This window comes from Arachis stenosperma, chromosome 9 (assembly GCF_014773155.1).
Source record: "Arachis stenosperma cultivar V10309 chromosome 9, arast.V10309.gnm1.PFL2, whole genome shotgun sequence".
In the NCBI taxonomy this organism is placed as follows: domain Eukaryota; kingdom Viridiplantae; phylum Streptophyta; class Magnoliopsida; order Fabales; family Fabaceae; genus Arachis; species Arachis stenosperma.
Window position 1 is genome coordinate 134602728 of NC_080385.1, and position 16001 is coordinate 134618728.

At 38.4% G+C, this 16001-nt stretch overlaps 1 non-coding gene across 1 annotated transcript; it reads right to left on the reverse strand.

Moving 5' to 3' along the window:
* Positions 1-7906: 7906 nt before the first annotated feature.
* LOC130952258 (small nucleolar RNA R71) lies at positions 7907-8010 on the reverse strand. Its single transcript, XR_009074438.1, has one exon. It is a non-coding gene; the product is annotated as a small nucleolar RNA R71 (small nucleolar RNA).
* Between the last annotated feature and the right edge of the window lie 7991 nt (positions 8011-16001).

Here is a 16001-nt window from a genome sequence, read left to right on the forward strand (position 1 = left end):
AGAAAATTACCAAATCTGAGCAACAAGATGAACCGTCAGTTGTCCAAACTCGAAAAATCCACGGCAACGGTGCCAAAAACTTGGTGCACGAAATTGTGATCATCAACAATGGCGCCAAAAACTTGGTAGCGCTCTCAAACGTGAATCACACTTTGTCACAACTTCGCACAACTAACCAGCAAGTGCACTGGGTCGTCCAAGTAATAAACCTTACGTGAGTAAGGGTCGATCCCACGGAGATTGTTGGTATAAAGCAAGCTATGGTCATCTTGTAAATCTCAGTTAGGCGGATAATAAATGGTTATGGAGTTTTTGAAAATAATAATAAACAAAGCATAAAATAAAGATAGAGATACTTATGTAAATCATTGGTGAGACTTTCTGATAAGTGTATGGAGATGCTTGTCCCTTCTGAATCTCTACTTTCCTACTGCTTTCATCCAATCCTTCATACTCCTTTCCATGGCAAGCTGTATGTAGGGCATCACCGTTGTCAATGGCTACTTCCCATCCTCTCAGTGAAAATGGTCCAAATGCTCTTGTCACAGCACGGCTAATCATCTGTCGGTTCTCAATCATGTCGGAATAGAATCCATTGATTCTTTTGCGTCTGTCACTACGCCCAACAATCGCGAGTTTGAAGCTCGTCACAGTCATTCAATCCCTGAATCCTACTCAGAATACCACAGACAAGGTTTAGACTTTCTGGATTCTCAAGAATGGCCGCCAAAGGGTTCTAGCTTATACCACGAAGATCCTGATTAAGGAATCCAAGAGATACACGCTCGTTCTAAGGTAGAACGGAAGTGGTTGTCAGTCACGCGTTCATAGGTGAGAATAATTATGAGTGTCACGGATCATCACATTCATCATGTTGAAATGCAGCGAATATCTTAGAATAAGAATAAGCATGAATTGAGTAGAAAATAGTAGTAATTGCATTAATACTCGAGGAATAGCAGAGCTCCACACCCTTAATCTATGGTGTGTAGAAACTCCACCGTTGAAAATACATAAGTGATGAAGGTCCAGGCATGGCCAAATGGCCAGCCCCCAAATGTGATCAGAGTTGTAAAATCCCAGATATATTCCAAAGATGTCTAATACAATAGTAAAATGTCCTATTTATACTAGACTAGTTACTAGGGTTTACAGAAATAAGTCTAAATGCAGAAATCCACTTCCGGGGCCCACTTTGGTGTGTGCTTGGGCTGAGCTTGAGCTTTACACGTGAAGAGGCTTCTCTTGGAGTTAAATGCCAATTTGTAACGTGTTTTTGGCGTTTAACTCTGGTTTGTGACGTGTTTCTGGCGTTTTACTCCAGAATACAGCATGAAACTGACGTTGAACGCCAGTTTGCGTCATCTAAGCTCAAACAAAGTATACACCATTATATATTGCTGGAAAGCTCTGGATGTCTACTTTCAAACGCTGCTGAGAGCGCGACATTTGGAGTTTTGTAGCTCCAGAAAATCCATTTCGAGTGCAGGGAGGTCAGAATCCAACAGCATCAGCAGTCCTTTGTCAGCCTGAATCAGATTTTTGCTCAGGTCCCTCAATTTCAGCCAGAAAATACCTAAAATCACAGAAAAATACATAAACTCATAGTAAAGTCCAGAAATATGAATTTTGCATAAAAAATAATGAAAACATCCCTAAAAGTAGCTAGATCATACTAAAAACTATCTAAAAACAATGCCAAAAAGTGTATAAATTATCCGCTCATCAGCCACCATCGTCCTTGTCACAGAGTCAGTCGTCGTCACTTATGGCAGAGTCAAAGAGAGTTTGGGAGCAGAGCAGACAAGAGAGATCTGATGCTGAGCTGGGAGTCTAACCACCGCGCCCAGCCGCTATTCGCGTTGCCGGTGTCGCCTCTTTCAAAACCGCCGCCGTCACTGGTAGCTTTTATCTCCGTCGAGGTTGATTATGGATGAGAGGGGGCGAAGCTTCCTCTGCTGCCGGAGAACGCTCTGCCATTAAGGGTTTTAGTTGTGGTTTCTGTCCTTTTGGATTTTGAGAAGGTTTTGATACTGCGTGGTTATTATAGTTGATCCACCGGAGCTTCTGGCCGTTACCAGAGCTTCTGCCGGGTCAGTTTGGGATTTGCGGCTCGTCCGTTCTACAGTCATCTTAAGTATATTTTATTTCGAACTCTCAGTGTTAGTATTCTGTTATCAATTATTGAGAATTTTGCGAATGTTAATATCTTAGGGTCGAGTTTCAAAAATTGTATGATTAAAATGAAAGCTACTGTGATGTTGTCTCGCTTCATTTCTCGTGGTGAGAGTAATTAGTTTCGTTCCTTGTTATCGCGATGATCTATTAACAATTATGTTATAATTTCATTTAATATCCATTTCGCTTTAATCCCAATTTACGTCAGATAAGTCGTCGTTGCTGTGAACCTTGATTGTCGTTGCTGATATTGCCTGGAATCACTGAGGTTGCTACCGCGAGTTAGAATAGAAAGAGGACTCTTGACGCTTTAACTTTAAAGGGGTTGACTTTGAGGTAGGGGCCTTTTCAGAAAAGCATATGTTATAAATTGGAATTATTATATATGGATATTATGTGGTAAAAATGTATACTTGAGTGATTGTATAAGTCTTATGTAATGTTGGTTATTTTGGATGAATATGAATGCTTGGCTGATTCGATTATTATTTGGTTTTGTGAAACGGACGGTTTTGAAGTGTTTCTTTAAAATCGCTTCTTTAAAGCTTTGAAATCAAGTTTAAGCCGTTGAAAATTGACTTGAGTTTGATTTGGTTTTCTTGAAATATGAAAATGGAATGTATCTTTGGATTCAGTTGGATTTTTGTGCTGATTTGATTTTGAACCCTTTAAAGAGGGTTGTGGATTGGTTTGGATGGGACCCGAAAAGAGCGGCAGAGTCCAAGTTTTAGGGGAGGTGCTGCCAAAATTTCTATAGAATCTGGGACTTTATTGAAATGTTATTTGGAAAATTATGAATTAAAGACTTTTACTATTTTATTTGGGTTATTTAAGAAAGGGATGACTTATGCTTTTGAAATGAATTATTAAAAAGAAAATTGTGATTTAGTCTTGTTTCTTAAGAAAAGTATTGTATCTCTTTTGGGAGCAAGTTATTTAGATGAAACTTATGTTTTAAGGCTGTTTTAAATGTGAAAAAGGGTTTATGTCTTTGAATTTGACTTAAGGTTTTCAATTGGAGGAGTTTCAGTGACTTTGAGAGAACCTGAACGTCTATTGACAAGTTTCATTTTACAATATTTTGGGAAAAATTTTTAAGTACTCTTTGAATTCTGAATTTTTGCAAGACTAAAACAATTTTTGAGTTGTTTGAAACGCTTTAAAATTAATCATGGGGTTGAAGCTGGTTTTGATTAAGTAAAGAAAATGGCTTTGAAAGGAGTAATTGATTACACGACTCGATTTGGCTTAGATCCTTTTTTTTATTACTCAAATCAGGAAGCCAAAGTTTTAAAGGTTTTAAGCGAATTTGAGAAAATGAGTTATGTTATTCTCCTTTAAAGACTTGAGACTCTGCCAAGGAACTTTTGTTAAAAAATCCCGTTGTTGGATGGATGATTTTGAATATTTCAAAATAGATCTTTAATTTGTCATGGTTTTGGAAGTTTTGGAAACAAGATGCCAAGGGTGGCTTTGTTTTTAAAAAAAGGAACCTACATTGAGTAAAAGTGGCTTATGAGCCTGAGATGATTTAAGGAATGGGAACTTTAAAGCCAAGGCTGAAATGAATTGATTTATGATTTCAAAGTGAAGTGAATTGAGAAAAAGTAATTTATGGCTTGAATGATGATTTTTTATGAATTTGATGATGTTGAATGCTGGAAGTGCTATTTTGTTATGAACCGGAATGGCTGTGTATGAATATTGTTGCACTTCCAATTATCTGAGATACGAGTTTTCCTGGGTAGAAACAGTGGCTAGCCACCACATTTTCTAGGTTGAGACTCAATACTCTGCTGACCCTATGTCGTAAGTGTGGCCAGACACTATGAAAGTTCCGGATGAGCTCGCCCCCGTGAATATACATCAGTGAGGGTGTTGGATGTGAATTATGATTATGATTGTGAATAACTTGAGTTGGGAATGCACGGCAGAGGGACAGTCCAATGGTTAGTGATGAGCGGATAATTTATACGCTTTTTGACATTATTTTTAGGTAGTTTTTAGTAAGTTCAAGCTACTTTTAGGGATGTTTTCCTTAGTTTTTATGTTAAATTCACATTTCTGGACTTTACTATGAGTTTGTGTGTTTTTCTGTGATTTCAGGTAAATTCTGACTGAAATTGAGGGACTTGAGCAAAACTCTGAAAAAGGCTGACAAAAGGACTGCTGATGCTGTTGGAATCTGACCTCCCTGCACTCAAAATGGATTTATTGGAGCTACAGAACTCCAAATAGCGCGCTCTTAATGGCGTTGGAAAGTAGACATCCAGAGCTTTCCAGCAATATATAATAGTCCATACTTTATCCGGAAATTGACGACGTAACTTGGCGTTGAACGCCAAGTACATGCTGCTGTCTGGAGTTAAACGCCAGAAAAACGTCATGATCCGGAGTTGAACACCCAAAATACGTCATAACTCGGAGTTCAACTCCAAGAGAAGCCTCAGCTCGTGGATTGATCAAGCTCAGCCCAAGCATATACCAAGTGGGCCCCGGAAGTGGATTTATGCATCAATTACTTACTCATGTAAACCCTAGGAGCTAGTTTATTATAAATAGGATGATTTACTAATGTATTAGAAATCTTTGGTCTCAGTTTTGTTTTATTCTTCATCCTAAGAGGCTATTGATCACGTTTTGGGGGCTGGCCATTCGGCCATGCCTGAACCTCTCACTTATGTATTTTCAACGGTGGAGTTTCTGCACACCATAGATTAAGGGTGTGGAGCTCTGCTGTACCTCAAGTTTCAATACAATTACTATTACTTTTCATTCAATTCTCTCTTATTCTTATTCCAAGATATTCATTCGCACCCAAGAACATGATGAATGTGATGATTATGTGACGCTCATCATCATTCTCACCTATGAACGCGCGTGATTGACAACCACCTCCGTTCTACATGCAACCGAGCTTGAATGTGTATCTCTTAGATTCCCCAACAGAATCTTCGTGGTATAAGCTAGATAGATGGCGGCATTCATGAGGATCCAGAAAGTCTCACCTTGTCTGTGGTATTCCGAGTAGGATCCTGGGAATCCGGAAAGTCTAACCTTGTCTGTGGTATTCCGAGTAGGATTCCGGTAATGAATGACTGTGACGTGCTTCAAACTTGCAAGTGCTGGGCGTTAGTGACAGACGCAAAAGAATCAAGGGATTCTATTCCAGCAGGAGCGGGAACCAACCAGTGATTAGCCGTGCTGTGACAGAGCGCGTGAGCGTAGTTTTCATTGCGAGGATGGGATGTAGCCTTCGGCCAGTGTGATGCCTCCAGACGATTAGCCATGCGAGTGACAGCGCAGAGGACCATTTTCCAGAGAGGATACAAAGTAGCCATCGTCGAACGGTGAACCCCTATACACAGCTTGCCATGGAAAGGAGTAAGAAGGATTGAGTTGAAGCAATAGGAAAGTAGGCGTTCTTGAGCCATACAGTATCTCCATTCGCTTATCTGAAATTCCCACCAATGAATCTGCATAAGTATCCCTTTTATTATTTCTTCTTATTATTAATTTTCGAAACCATAAACCAATTTAATCTGCCTAACTGAGATTTACAAGGTGACCATAGCTTGCTTCCTACCAACAATCTCTGTGGGATCGACCCTTACTCACGTAAGGTTTATTACTTAGACGACTCAGTACACTTGCTGGTTAGTTGAACGGAGTTGTGTCCACTCGTGCCAATTTCAAATTCCATAAAAGTACAAGGAGTACAACTTAAAGAACATGGATCACAATTTCGTCCACCAAGTTTTTGGCGCCGTTGCCGGGGATTGTTCGAGTATGGACAACTGACGGTTCATCTTGTTGCTCAGATTAGGTAATTTTCTTTTCAAAAATCTTTTTCAAAATTTTTCTTTTCTTTTTCGTTTTTACAAACTTTATTTTCGAAAAAAAAATTAATAAAAATCCCAAAAAAATTAGAAAATCATAAAAATAAAAAATATTTTGTGTTTCTTGCTTGAGTCTTGAGTCAATTTTTAAGTTTGGTGTCAATTGCATGCTTTAAAAATCTTTTCTTGCATTTTTCGAAAATTCATGCATTCATGGTGTTCTTCATGATCTTCAAGTTGTTCTTGGTAAGTCTTCTTATTTGATCTTGATGTTTTCTTGTTTTGTGTTGTTTGTTATTTTTCATATGCATTTTTTGTTTGTTAGAGTCCATGCATTAAAGATTTCTAAGTTTGGTGTCTTGCATGTTTTCTTTGCATCAAAAATTTTTCAAAATTATGTTCTTGATGTTCATCATGATCTTCAAAGTGTTCTTGGTGTTCATCTTGACATTCATAGCATTCTTGCATGCATTCATGGTTTTGATCTAAAAATTTCATGCATTGAGTATTTTTGTTGTTTTTCTCTCTCATAATTAAAAAATTCAAAAATCAAAAAAATATCTTTTCCTTATTTCCCTCCAAATTTTCAAAATTTTGGGTTGACTTGGACAAAAATTTTTAAAAATTAGTTGTTTCTTACAAGTCAAGTCAAAATTTCAATTTTAAAAATCTTATCTTTTTAAAATCTTTTTCAAAAATCATCTCTTTTTCATTTTTTCTATTTTTCGAAAATTTCAAAAATCTTTTTCAAAATATTTTCAAAATCTTTTTCTTATCTTTACATCTAATTTTCGAAAATTCACTAATAATTAATGTGATTGGTTCAAAAATTTGAAGTTTGTTACTTTCTTGTTAAGAAAGGTTCAATCTTTAAGTTCTAGAATCTTATCTTGTAGTTTCTTGTTAGTGAAGTAAATAATTTTAAAATTTTTGAATTAAATCTTTTTATCTTTTATTTTATCTTTTTCAAAAATTTTATCTTTTTCAAAATTTGATTTCAAAATATCTTATCTAACTTACTATCTTCTTATCTTTTTCAATTTTGATTTCAAATCCTTTTTCAATCAGCTAACTAACTTCTTGTTTGTTTCTTATCTTTTTCAAAACCACCTAACTACTTTTCCCTCTCTAATTTTCGAAAATATCTCACCCCTTTTTCAAAAGTTCTTTTTAATTAACTAATTGTTTCATGTTTTAATTTTAATTACATTTTATCTCTAATTTTTGAAAATTACTAACCTCTTTTTTTAAAATTATTTTCGAAATTTCCCTTCTCTTTTCTTCTTCTATTTAATTATTTAATTACTAACACTTCTCTCCACCTCTCTTCATCCATAAATCCGAATCCATCCTTCTTCATTCTTCTACCCCCTTCTTCTTCTACTAACATAAAGGAATCTCTATACTGTAACATAGAGGATTTCTCTTTTTTTTTCTTGTTTTCTTCTCTTTCATATGAGCAGGAACAGGGATAAAGGCACTCTTGTTGAAATTGATCCAGAACCTGAAAGGACTTTGAAGAGAAAATTAAGAGAAGCTAAATTACAACAATCCAGAAACAACCTTTAAGAAGCATCTCCATTCCTGCCATTGGAGCCAATAACTTTGAGCTGAAACCTCAGCTAGTTGCCTTAATGCAACAAAACTGCAAGTTTTATGGACTTCCATTTGAAGATTCCTATCAGTTTTTAACTGAGTTCTTGCAGATTTGTGAGATTGTAAAGACGAATGGAGTTGATCCTGAAGTCTACAGACTCATGCTTTTCCCTTTTGCTGTAAGAGACAGAGCTAGAATATGGTTGGATTCACAACCCAAGGATAGCCTGGACTCATGGGATAAGCTGGTCACTGCCTTCTTGGATAAATTCTTTCCTCCTCAAAAGCTGAGCAAGCTGAGAGTGGATGTTTAAACCTTCAAACAAAAAGATGGTGAATCCCTCTATGAAGCTTGGGAAAGATACAAGCAGCTGACCAAAAGATGTCCATCTGACATGTTTTCAGAATGGACCATATTAGATATATTCTATTATGGTCTCTCTGAATTCTCGAAAATGTCATTGGACCACTCTGCAGGTGGATCTATTCACCTGAAGAAAACGCCTGAAGAGGCTCAAGAACTCATTGACATGGTTGCAAACAACCAATTCATGTACACTTCTGAGAGGAATTCCGTGAATAATGGGATACCTCAAAAGAAAGGAGTTCTTGAAATTGATACTCTGAATGCCATATTGGCTTAGAACAAAGTGTTGACTCAACAGGTCAACATGATCTCTCAAAATCTGAATGGATGGTGATGAGCGGATAATTTGTACGCTTTTTGGCATTGTTTTTAGTATGTTTTTAGTATGATCTAGTTAGTTTTTAGTATATTTTTATTAGTTTTTAGTTAAAATTCACTTTTCTGGACTTTACTATGAGTTTGTGTGTTTTTCTGTGATTTCAGGTATTTTCTGGCTGAAATTGAGGGACCTGAGCAAAAATCTGATTCAGAGACTGAAAAGGACTGCAGATGCTGTTGGATTCTGACCTCCCTGCACTCGAAGTGGATTTTCTGGAGCTACAGAAGCCCAATTGGCGCGCTCTCAATGGCGTTGGAAAGTCGACATTCTGGGCTTTCCAGCAATATATAATAGTCCATACTTTGCCCAAGATTTGATGGCCCAAACCGGCGTTCAAAGTCACCTTCCGATTTCCCAGCGTTAAACGCCGGAACTGGCACCAAAGTGGGAGTTAAACGCCCAAACTGGCATAAAAGCTGGCGTTTAACTCCAAGAGAAGTCTCTACACGAAAATGCTTCAATGCTCAGCCCAAGCACACACCAAGTGGGCCCGGAATTAGATTTTTATGTCATTTACTCATCTTTGTAATTCTTAAGCTATTAGTTCTCTATAAATAGGACCTTTTTTTACTATTGTATTTTCATCTTGGTTCTTCTGGTTCCCTCTTTGGGACCGAAGCCAATGATCACTCTTGTTCTTATGTATTTTCAACGGTGGAGTTTCTACACACCATAGATTAAGGTGTGGAGCTCTGCTGTACCTCGAGTATTAATGCAATTACTATTGTTCTTCTATTCAATTCAGCTTGTTCTTGTTCCAAGATATCACTTGTTCTTCAACTTGATGAATGTGATGATCCGTGACACTCATCATCATTCTCACCTATGAACGTGTGACTGACAACCACCTCCGTTCTACCTTAGATTGGGTGAATATCTCTTGGATTCCTGATACACGATGCATGGTTGATCGCCTGACAACCGAGCGCTCGCCTGACAAACGAGCCAGCCATTCCGTGAGATCAGAGTCTTCGTGGTATAGGCAAGAACTGATGGCGGCATTCAAGAGAATCCGGAAGGTCTAACCTTGTCTGTGGTATTCTGAGTAGGATTCAATGATTGAATGACTGTGACGTGCTTCAAACTCCTGAGGGCGGGGCGTTAGTGACAGACGCAAAAGAATCACTGGATTCTATTCAGGCCCGATCGAGAACCGACAGCTGGATAGCCGTGCCGTGACAGGGTGCGTTGAACATTTCCACTGAGAGAATGGGAGGTAGCCACTGACAATGGTGAAACCCTTGCATAAGCTTGCCATGGAAAGGAGTAAGAAGGATTGGATGAAGACAGTAGGAAAGCAGAGAGACGGAAGGGACCAAGCATCTTCATACGCTTATCTAAAATCCCACCATTGAATTACATAAGTATCTCTATCTTTATCTTTATGTTTTATTCATCATCTATACCTATTTGAGTCTGCCTGACTAAGATTTACAAGGTGACCATAGCTTGCTTCATACCGACAATCTCCGTGGGATCGACCCTTACTCACGTAAGGTATTACTTGGACGACCCAGTGCACTTGCTGGTTAGTTGTGCGGAGTTGTGATAAAGAGTTGAGATTGCAATGAGCGTACCATGTTGATGGCGCCATTGATGATCACAATTTCGTGCACCAAGTTTTTGGCGCCGTTGCCGGGGATTGTTTCGTGTATGGACAACTGACGGTTCATCTTGTTGCTTAGATTAGGTATTTTTCTTCAGAGTTCTTAAGAATGAATTCTAGTGTTTCAAGGTGATGTTCTTATCATCACCAAAGCTGATTGATTCTCATCAATTTAGCTCTTGAATGCAATGTCCTGCTGAAGCTTGGCTATCCATGTCTAATTTCTTTAGACTAACATTGCATGATTCCTGGAATTCTCATTAAGAATTTTGATACCTTTATTTTCTTTTTCCACTTAATTTTCGAAAAAAACCAAAAAAATTTACAAAATCATAAAAACCAAAAATATTTTATGTTTCTTGTTTGAGTCCAGTGTCTTATTTTAAGTTTGGTGTCTTGCATGCATTGTTTATATAATCTTGGTTCTATTTTCAAGTCAATAGTACAGGGAACTGAAGATTCAGAACATGCAGCAGAGGAATTACACAGAAAAAGCTGGGCATTCAAAACGCCCAGTGAAGAAGGACAGACTGGCGTTTAAACGCCAGCCAGGGTGCCTGGTTGGGCGTTTAACGCCCAAAAAGGTAGTGCATTGGGCGTTAAACGCCAGAATGTGCACCATTCTGGGCGTTTAACGCCAGGATGGCACAAGAGGGAAGATTCTGTTTTTAATTCAGATTTTTTTCAAGTTTTCAAAGTTTTTCAAAATCAAATCTTTTTCAAATCAAATCTTTTCAATCAAATGTTTTCAAAATCAATTTCTTTCCTTTTTCAAAGATACTTGCTAGCAATTAATGATTTGATTGAACATTTTAAGTATGTTGCCTTTTCTGTTGAGAAAGGTTTAATGTTTGAATCATATCTTTTCTTGTTAGCCAAGTCATTAATTTTTAAAATCAAATCTTTTTAAATTGTTTTTCAAATCATATCTTCTCAATCATATCTTTTTAAAACCATCACTTTTCAATCATATCTTTTTAATCACATCTTTTTCAAAATAGTTTTCAATCATATCTTTTTAAATTCTAATTTCAAAATCTTTTTCAAAAATTACTTGATTTCTTTCTCACTCTTGATTTTCGAAAATCAAATTAAAGTTTTTCAAAATGTTTTTTTTTAAAAAATCTTTTTAGTTAATTTTCGAAAAGTCTCTTCCCCTCTTCTCACATCCTTCTATTTATGGAGTATCACTCCTCCTCAATGCACAATTCGAACTCTGTCTCACTAAGTTCGAATTCTTCTACCTCTTTCTTCTATTTTTCTTTTCCTCTGACACCTCAAGGAATCTCTATACTGTGACATAGAGGATTCCATATTTTCTTGTTCTCTTCTCTTTCATATGAGCAGGAACAAAGACAAAGGCATTCTTGTTGAAGCTGACCCTGAACCTGAAAGGACCTTGAAGCGAAAGCTAAGAGAAGCTAAGGCACAATTCTCTATAGAGGACCTAACCGAATTCTTCAAAGAAGAAGAACACATGGCAGCCGAAAACAACAACAATGCAAGGAAGGTGCTGGGTGACTTTACTGCACCTACTCCCGACTTCTATGGGAGAAGCATCTCTATCCCTGCCATTGGAGCAAACAACTTTGAGCTTAAGCCTCAATTAGTTTCTCTAATGCAACAGAATTGCAAGTTCCATGGACTTCCATTGGAAGATCCTCATCAGTTCTTAGCTGAATTCTTGCAAATCTGTGACACTGTCAAGACTAATGGGGTTGACCCTGAGGTCTACAGACTTATGCTATTCCCTTTTGCTGTAAGAGACAGAGCTAGGACATGGTTGGACTCACAACCTAAAGAAAGCCTAAACTCTTGGGAAAAGCTAGTCAATGCCTTCTTGGCAAAGTTCTTTCCACCTCAAAAATTGAGTAAGCTTATAGTGGAAGTCCAAACCTTCAGACAGAAAGAAGGAGAATCCCTCTATGAAGCTTGGGAAAGATACAAACAATTAATCAGAAAATGTCCTTCTGACATGCTTTCTGAATGGAGCATCATAGGTATTTTCTATGATGGTCTCTCTGAACTATCCAAGATGTCTTTGGATAGCTCTGCTGGAGGATCTCTTCATCTGAAGAAGACGCCTGCAGAAGCTCAAGAACTAATTGAAATGGTTGCAAATAACCAATTCATGTACACTTCTGAAAGGAATCCTGTGAACAATGGGACAAATCAGAAGAAAGGAGTTCTTGAGATTGATACTCTGAATGCCGTATTGGCTCAGAATAAAATATTGACTCAGCAAGTCAATTTGATTTCTCAAAGTCTGTCTGGAATGCAAAATGCACCAAGCAGTACTAAGGATGCTTCATCTGAAGAAGAAGCTTATGATCCTGAGAACCCTTCAATGGAAGAGGTGAATTACATGGGAGAACCCTATGGAAACACCTATAATTCTTCATGGAGAAATCACCCAAATTTCTCATGGAAGGATCAAGAGAGACCTCAACAAGGTTTCAATAACAATAATGGTGGAAGAAACAGGTTTAGCAATGGCAAGCCTTTTCCATCATCTTCTCAGCAACAGACAGAGAATTCTAAGCAGAACCCATATGACTTAGCAACCATGGTCTCTGATCTAATCAAAACCACTCAAAGTTTCATGACTGAAATAAGGTCCTCCATTAGGAATTTGGAGGCACAAGTGGGACAGCTGAGCAAGAAAGTTACTGAACTCCCTCCTAGTACTCTTCCAAGCAATACAGAAGAAAATCCAAAAGGAGAGTGCAAGGCCATCAACATGGTCGAATTTGGAGAGGAGGGAGAGGAAGTGAACGCCACTGAGGGAGACCTCAATGGGCGTGCACTGACCTCCAATGAGTTCCCTAATGAGGAACCATGGGAATCTGAGGCTCAAAATGAGACCATAGAGATTCCATTGGACTTACTTCTGCCATTCATGAGCTCTGATGAGTATTCTTCCTCTGAAGAGGATGAGTATGTCACTGAAGAGCAAGTTGCTAAATACCTTGGAGCAATCATGAAGCTAAATGACAAGTTATTTGGTAATGAGACTTGGGAGGATGAACCCCCTTTGCTCACCAAAGAACTGGATGACTTGTCTAGGTAGAAATTACCTCAAAAGAGACAAGATCCTGGGAAGTTTTCCATACCTTGTACCATAGGCACCATGACCTTCAAGAAGGCTCTGTGTGACTTAGGATCAAGTGTAAACCTCATGCCTCTCTCTGTAATGGAGAAGTTAGGGATCTTTGAGGTACAAGCTGCAAGAATCTCACTAGAGATGGCAGACAACTCAAGAAAACAAGCTTATGGACTTGTAGAGGATGTTCTGGTAAAAGTTGAAGACCATTACATCCCTACTGATTTCATAGTCCTAGAGACTGGGAAATGCATGGATGAATCTATCATCCTTGGCAGACCCTTCCTAGCCACAGCAAAGGCTGTGATTGATGTTGATGGAGGTGAACCGATCATTCAAGTGAATGAAGAATCCTTTGTGTTTAAGGCTCAAGGATACCCCTCTGTTACCATGGAGAGGAAGCATGAAGAGCTTCTCTCAAATCAGAGTCAAACAGAGCCCCCACAGTCAAACTCTAAGTTTGGTGTTGGGAGGTTCCAACATTGCTCTGAGTATCTGTGAGGCTCCATGAGAGCCCTCTGTCAAGCTACTGACATTAAAGAAGCGCTTGTTGGGAGGCAACCCAATGTTATATTTTATCTATTTTCTTTTGTTATTTTATGTTTTTTGTAGGTTGATGATCATAAGAAGTCACAAAATCAATTGAAAAAGCAAAAACAGAATGAAAAACAGGAAGAAAAATAGCACACCCTGGAGGAAGAACCTACTGGCGTTTAAACGCCAGTAAGGCTAGCAGGTGGGCGTTTAACGCCCAGTCTGGCACCATTCTGGGCATTTAACGCCAGAAAGGGGCACCATACTGGCGTTAAACGCCAGGAAAGGGCAAGAACCTGGCGTTTAACGCCAGAAATGGGCACCAGCCCGGCGTTTAACGCCAGAATTGGCTCAAAACGCATTTTTGCATGCCATTTGGTGCAGGGATGACTTTTCCTTGACACCTCAGGATCTGTGGACCCCACAGGATCCCCACCTACCCCACCACCCCCTCTCTTCTTCATCCATTCACCAATCACCTCAACACCTCTTTCCCAAAAACCCCCCACCTATCAAATCCCACTATCATCTTCACTCCTTCATTTTCACACACCCTAAACACTACTTCTTCCCCTTTTGGCCGAACCACAAAGCCATCTCCCTCTCCTCCATTTATTCTTCTTCTACTCTCTTCTTTCTTCTTTTGCTCGAGGACGAGCAAACCTTTTAAGTTTGGTGTGGTAAAAGCATTGCTTTTTGTTTTTCCATAACCATTTATGGCATCCAAGGCCGGAGAAACCTCTAGAAAGAGGAAAGGGAAGGCAAAAGCTTTCACCTCCGAGTCATGGGAGATTGAGAGATTCATCTCAAGGGTGCATCAAGACCACTTCTATGAAGTTGTGGCCATGAAGAAGGGTCAACTTTGATCAAAGGTTGGACCAAGTCCTCACAGACATTTGTGAAGAGGGCGCTCAATGGAAGAGAGATTCAAGAGGAAAGCCGGTTCAACTGAGAAGGCATGACCTCAAGCCCATCACTAAAAAGAGGATGGAGCAAACAAGAGACCCCTCTCATCATGAGATCCCTGAGATGCCTCAAGGGATGCACTTTCCTCCACAAAACTATTGGGAGCAACTAAATACCTCCCTAGGAGAATTGAGTTCCAACATGGGACAACTAAGGGTGGAGCACCAAGAACACTCCATTCTCCTCCATGAAACTAGAGAAGATCAAAGAATCATGAGAGAGGAGCAACAAAGACAAGGAAGAGACATTGAGGAGCTCAAGCACTCCATAAGACCTTCAAGAGGAAGAACAAGCCGCCATCACTAAGGTGGACCCGTTCTTTAATCTCCTTGTTCTTTATTTTCTTGTTTTTCGAAAATTTATGCTTTATGTTTGTCCATGTTTGTGTCTTATGATCATTAGTGTCTTAGTGTCTATGCCTTAAAGTTATGAATGTCCTATGAATCCATCACCTTTCTTAAATTAACAATGTTCTTAATTGAAAAGGAGAAGAATTGCATGAATTTTGAATTTTATAACAGATTAATTATTTTGATGTGGTGGCAACACTTTTGTTTTCTGAATGTATGCTTAAACAGTGCATATGTCTTTTGAATTTGTGGTTCATGAATGTTGGCTCTTGAAAGAATGATGAAAAAGGAGATATGTTACTGAGGATCTGAAAAATCATAAAAATGGTTCTTGAAGCAAGAAAAAGCAGTGAATACAAAAAAAACGAAAAAGAAAGAAAAAGAAAGAAATAAAGTTGTGATCCATGGCAAAAAGAGTGTGCTTAAGAACCCTGGACACCTCTAATTGGGGACTCTAGCAAAGCTGAGTCACAATCTGAAAAGGTTCACCCAATTATGTGTCTGTGGCATGTATGTATCCGGTGGTAATACTGGAAGACAGAGTGCTTTGGGCCACGGCCAAGACTCATAAAGTAGATGTGATCAAGAATCATCATACTTAACTAGGAGAATCAATGACACTATATGGATTCTGAGTTCCTAAAGAAGCCAATCATTCTGAATTTCAAAAGATAAAGTGAGATGTCAAAACTGTTCAGAGGCAAAAAGCTAAAAGCCCCGCTCATCTAATTAATACTGATCTTCATAGATGTTTTGGAGTTCATTGCATATTCTCTTCTTTTTATCTTATTTGATTTTCAGTTGCTTGAGGACAAGCAACAATTTAAGTTTGGTGTTGTGATGAGCGGATAATTTGTACGCTTTTTGGCATTGTTTTTAGTATGTTTTTAGTAGTTTGAGTTGAGTTTTTAGTATATTTTTATTAGTTTTTAGTTAAAATTCACTTTTCTGGACTTTACTATGAGTTTGTGTGTTTTTCTGTGATTTCAGGTATTTTCTGGCTGAAATTGAGGGACCTGAGCAAAAATCTGATTCAGAGACTGAAAAGGACTGCAGATGCTGTTGGATTCTGACCTCCCTGCA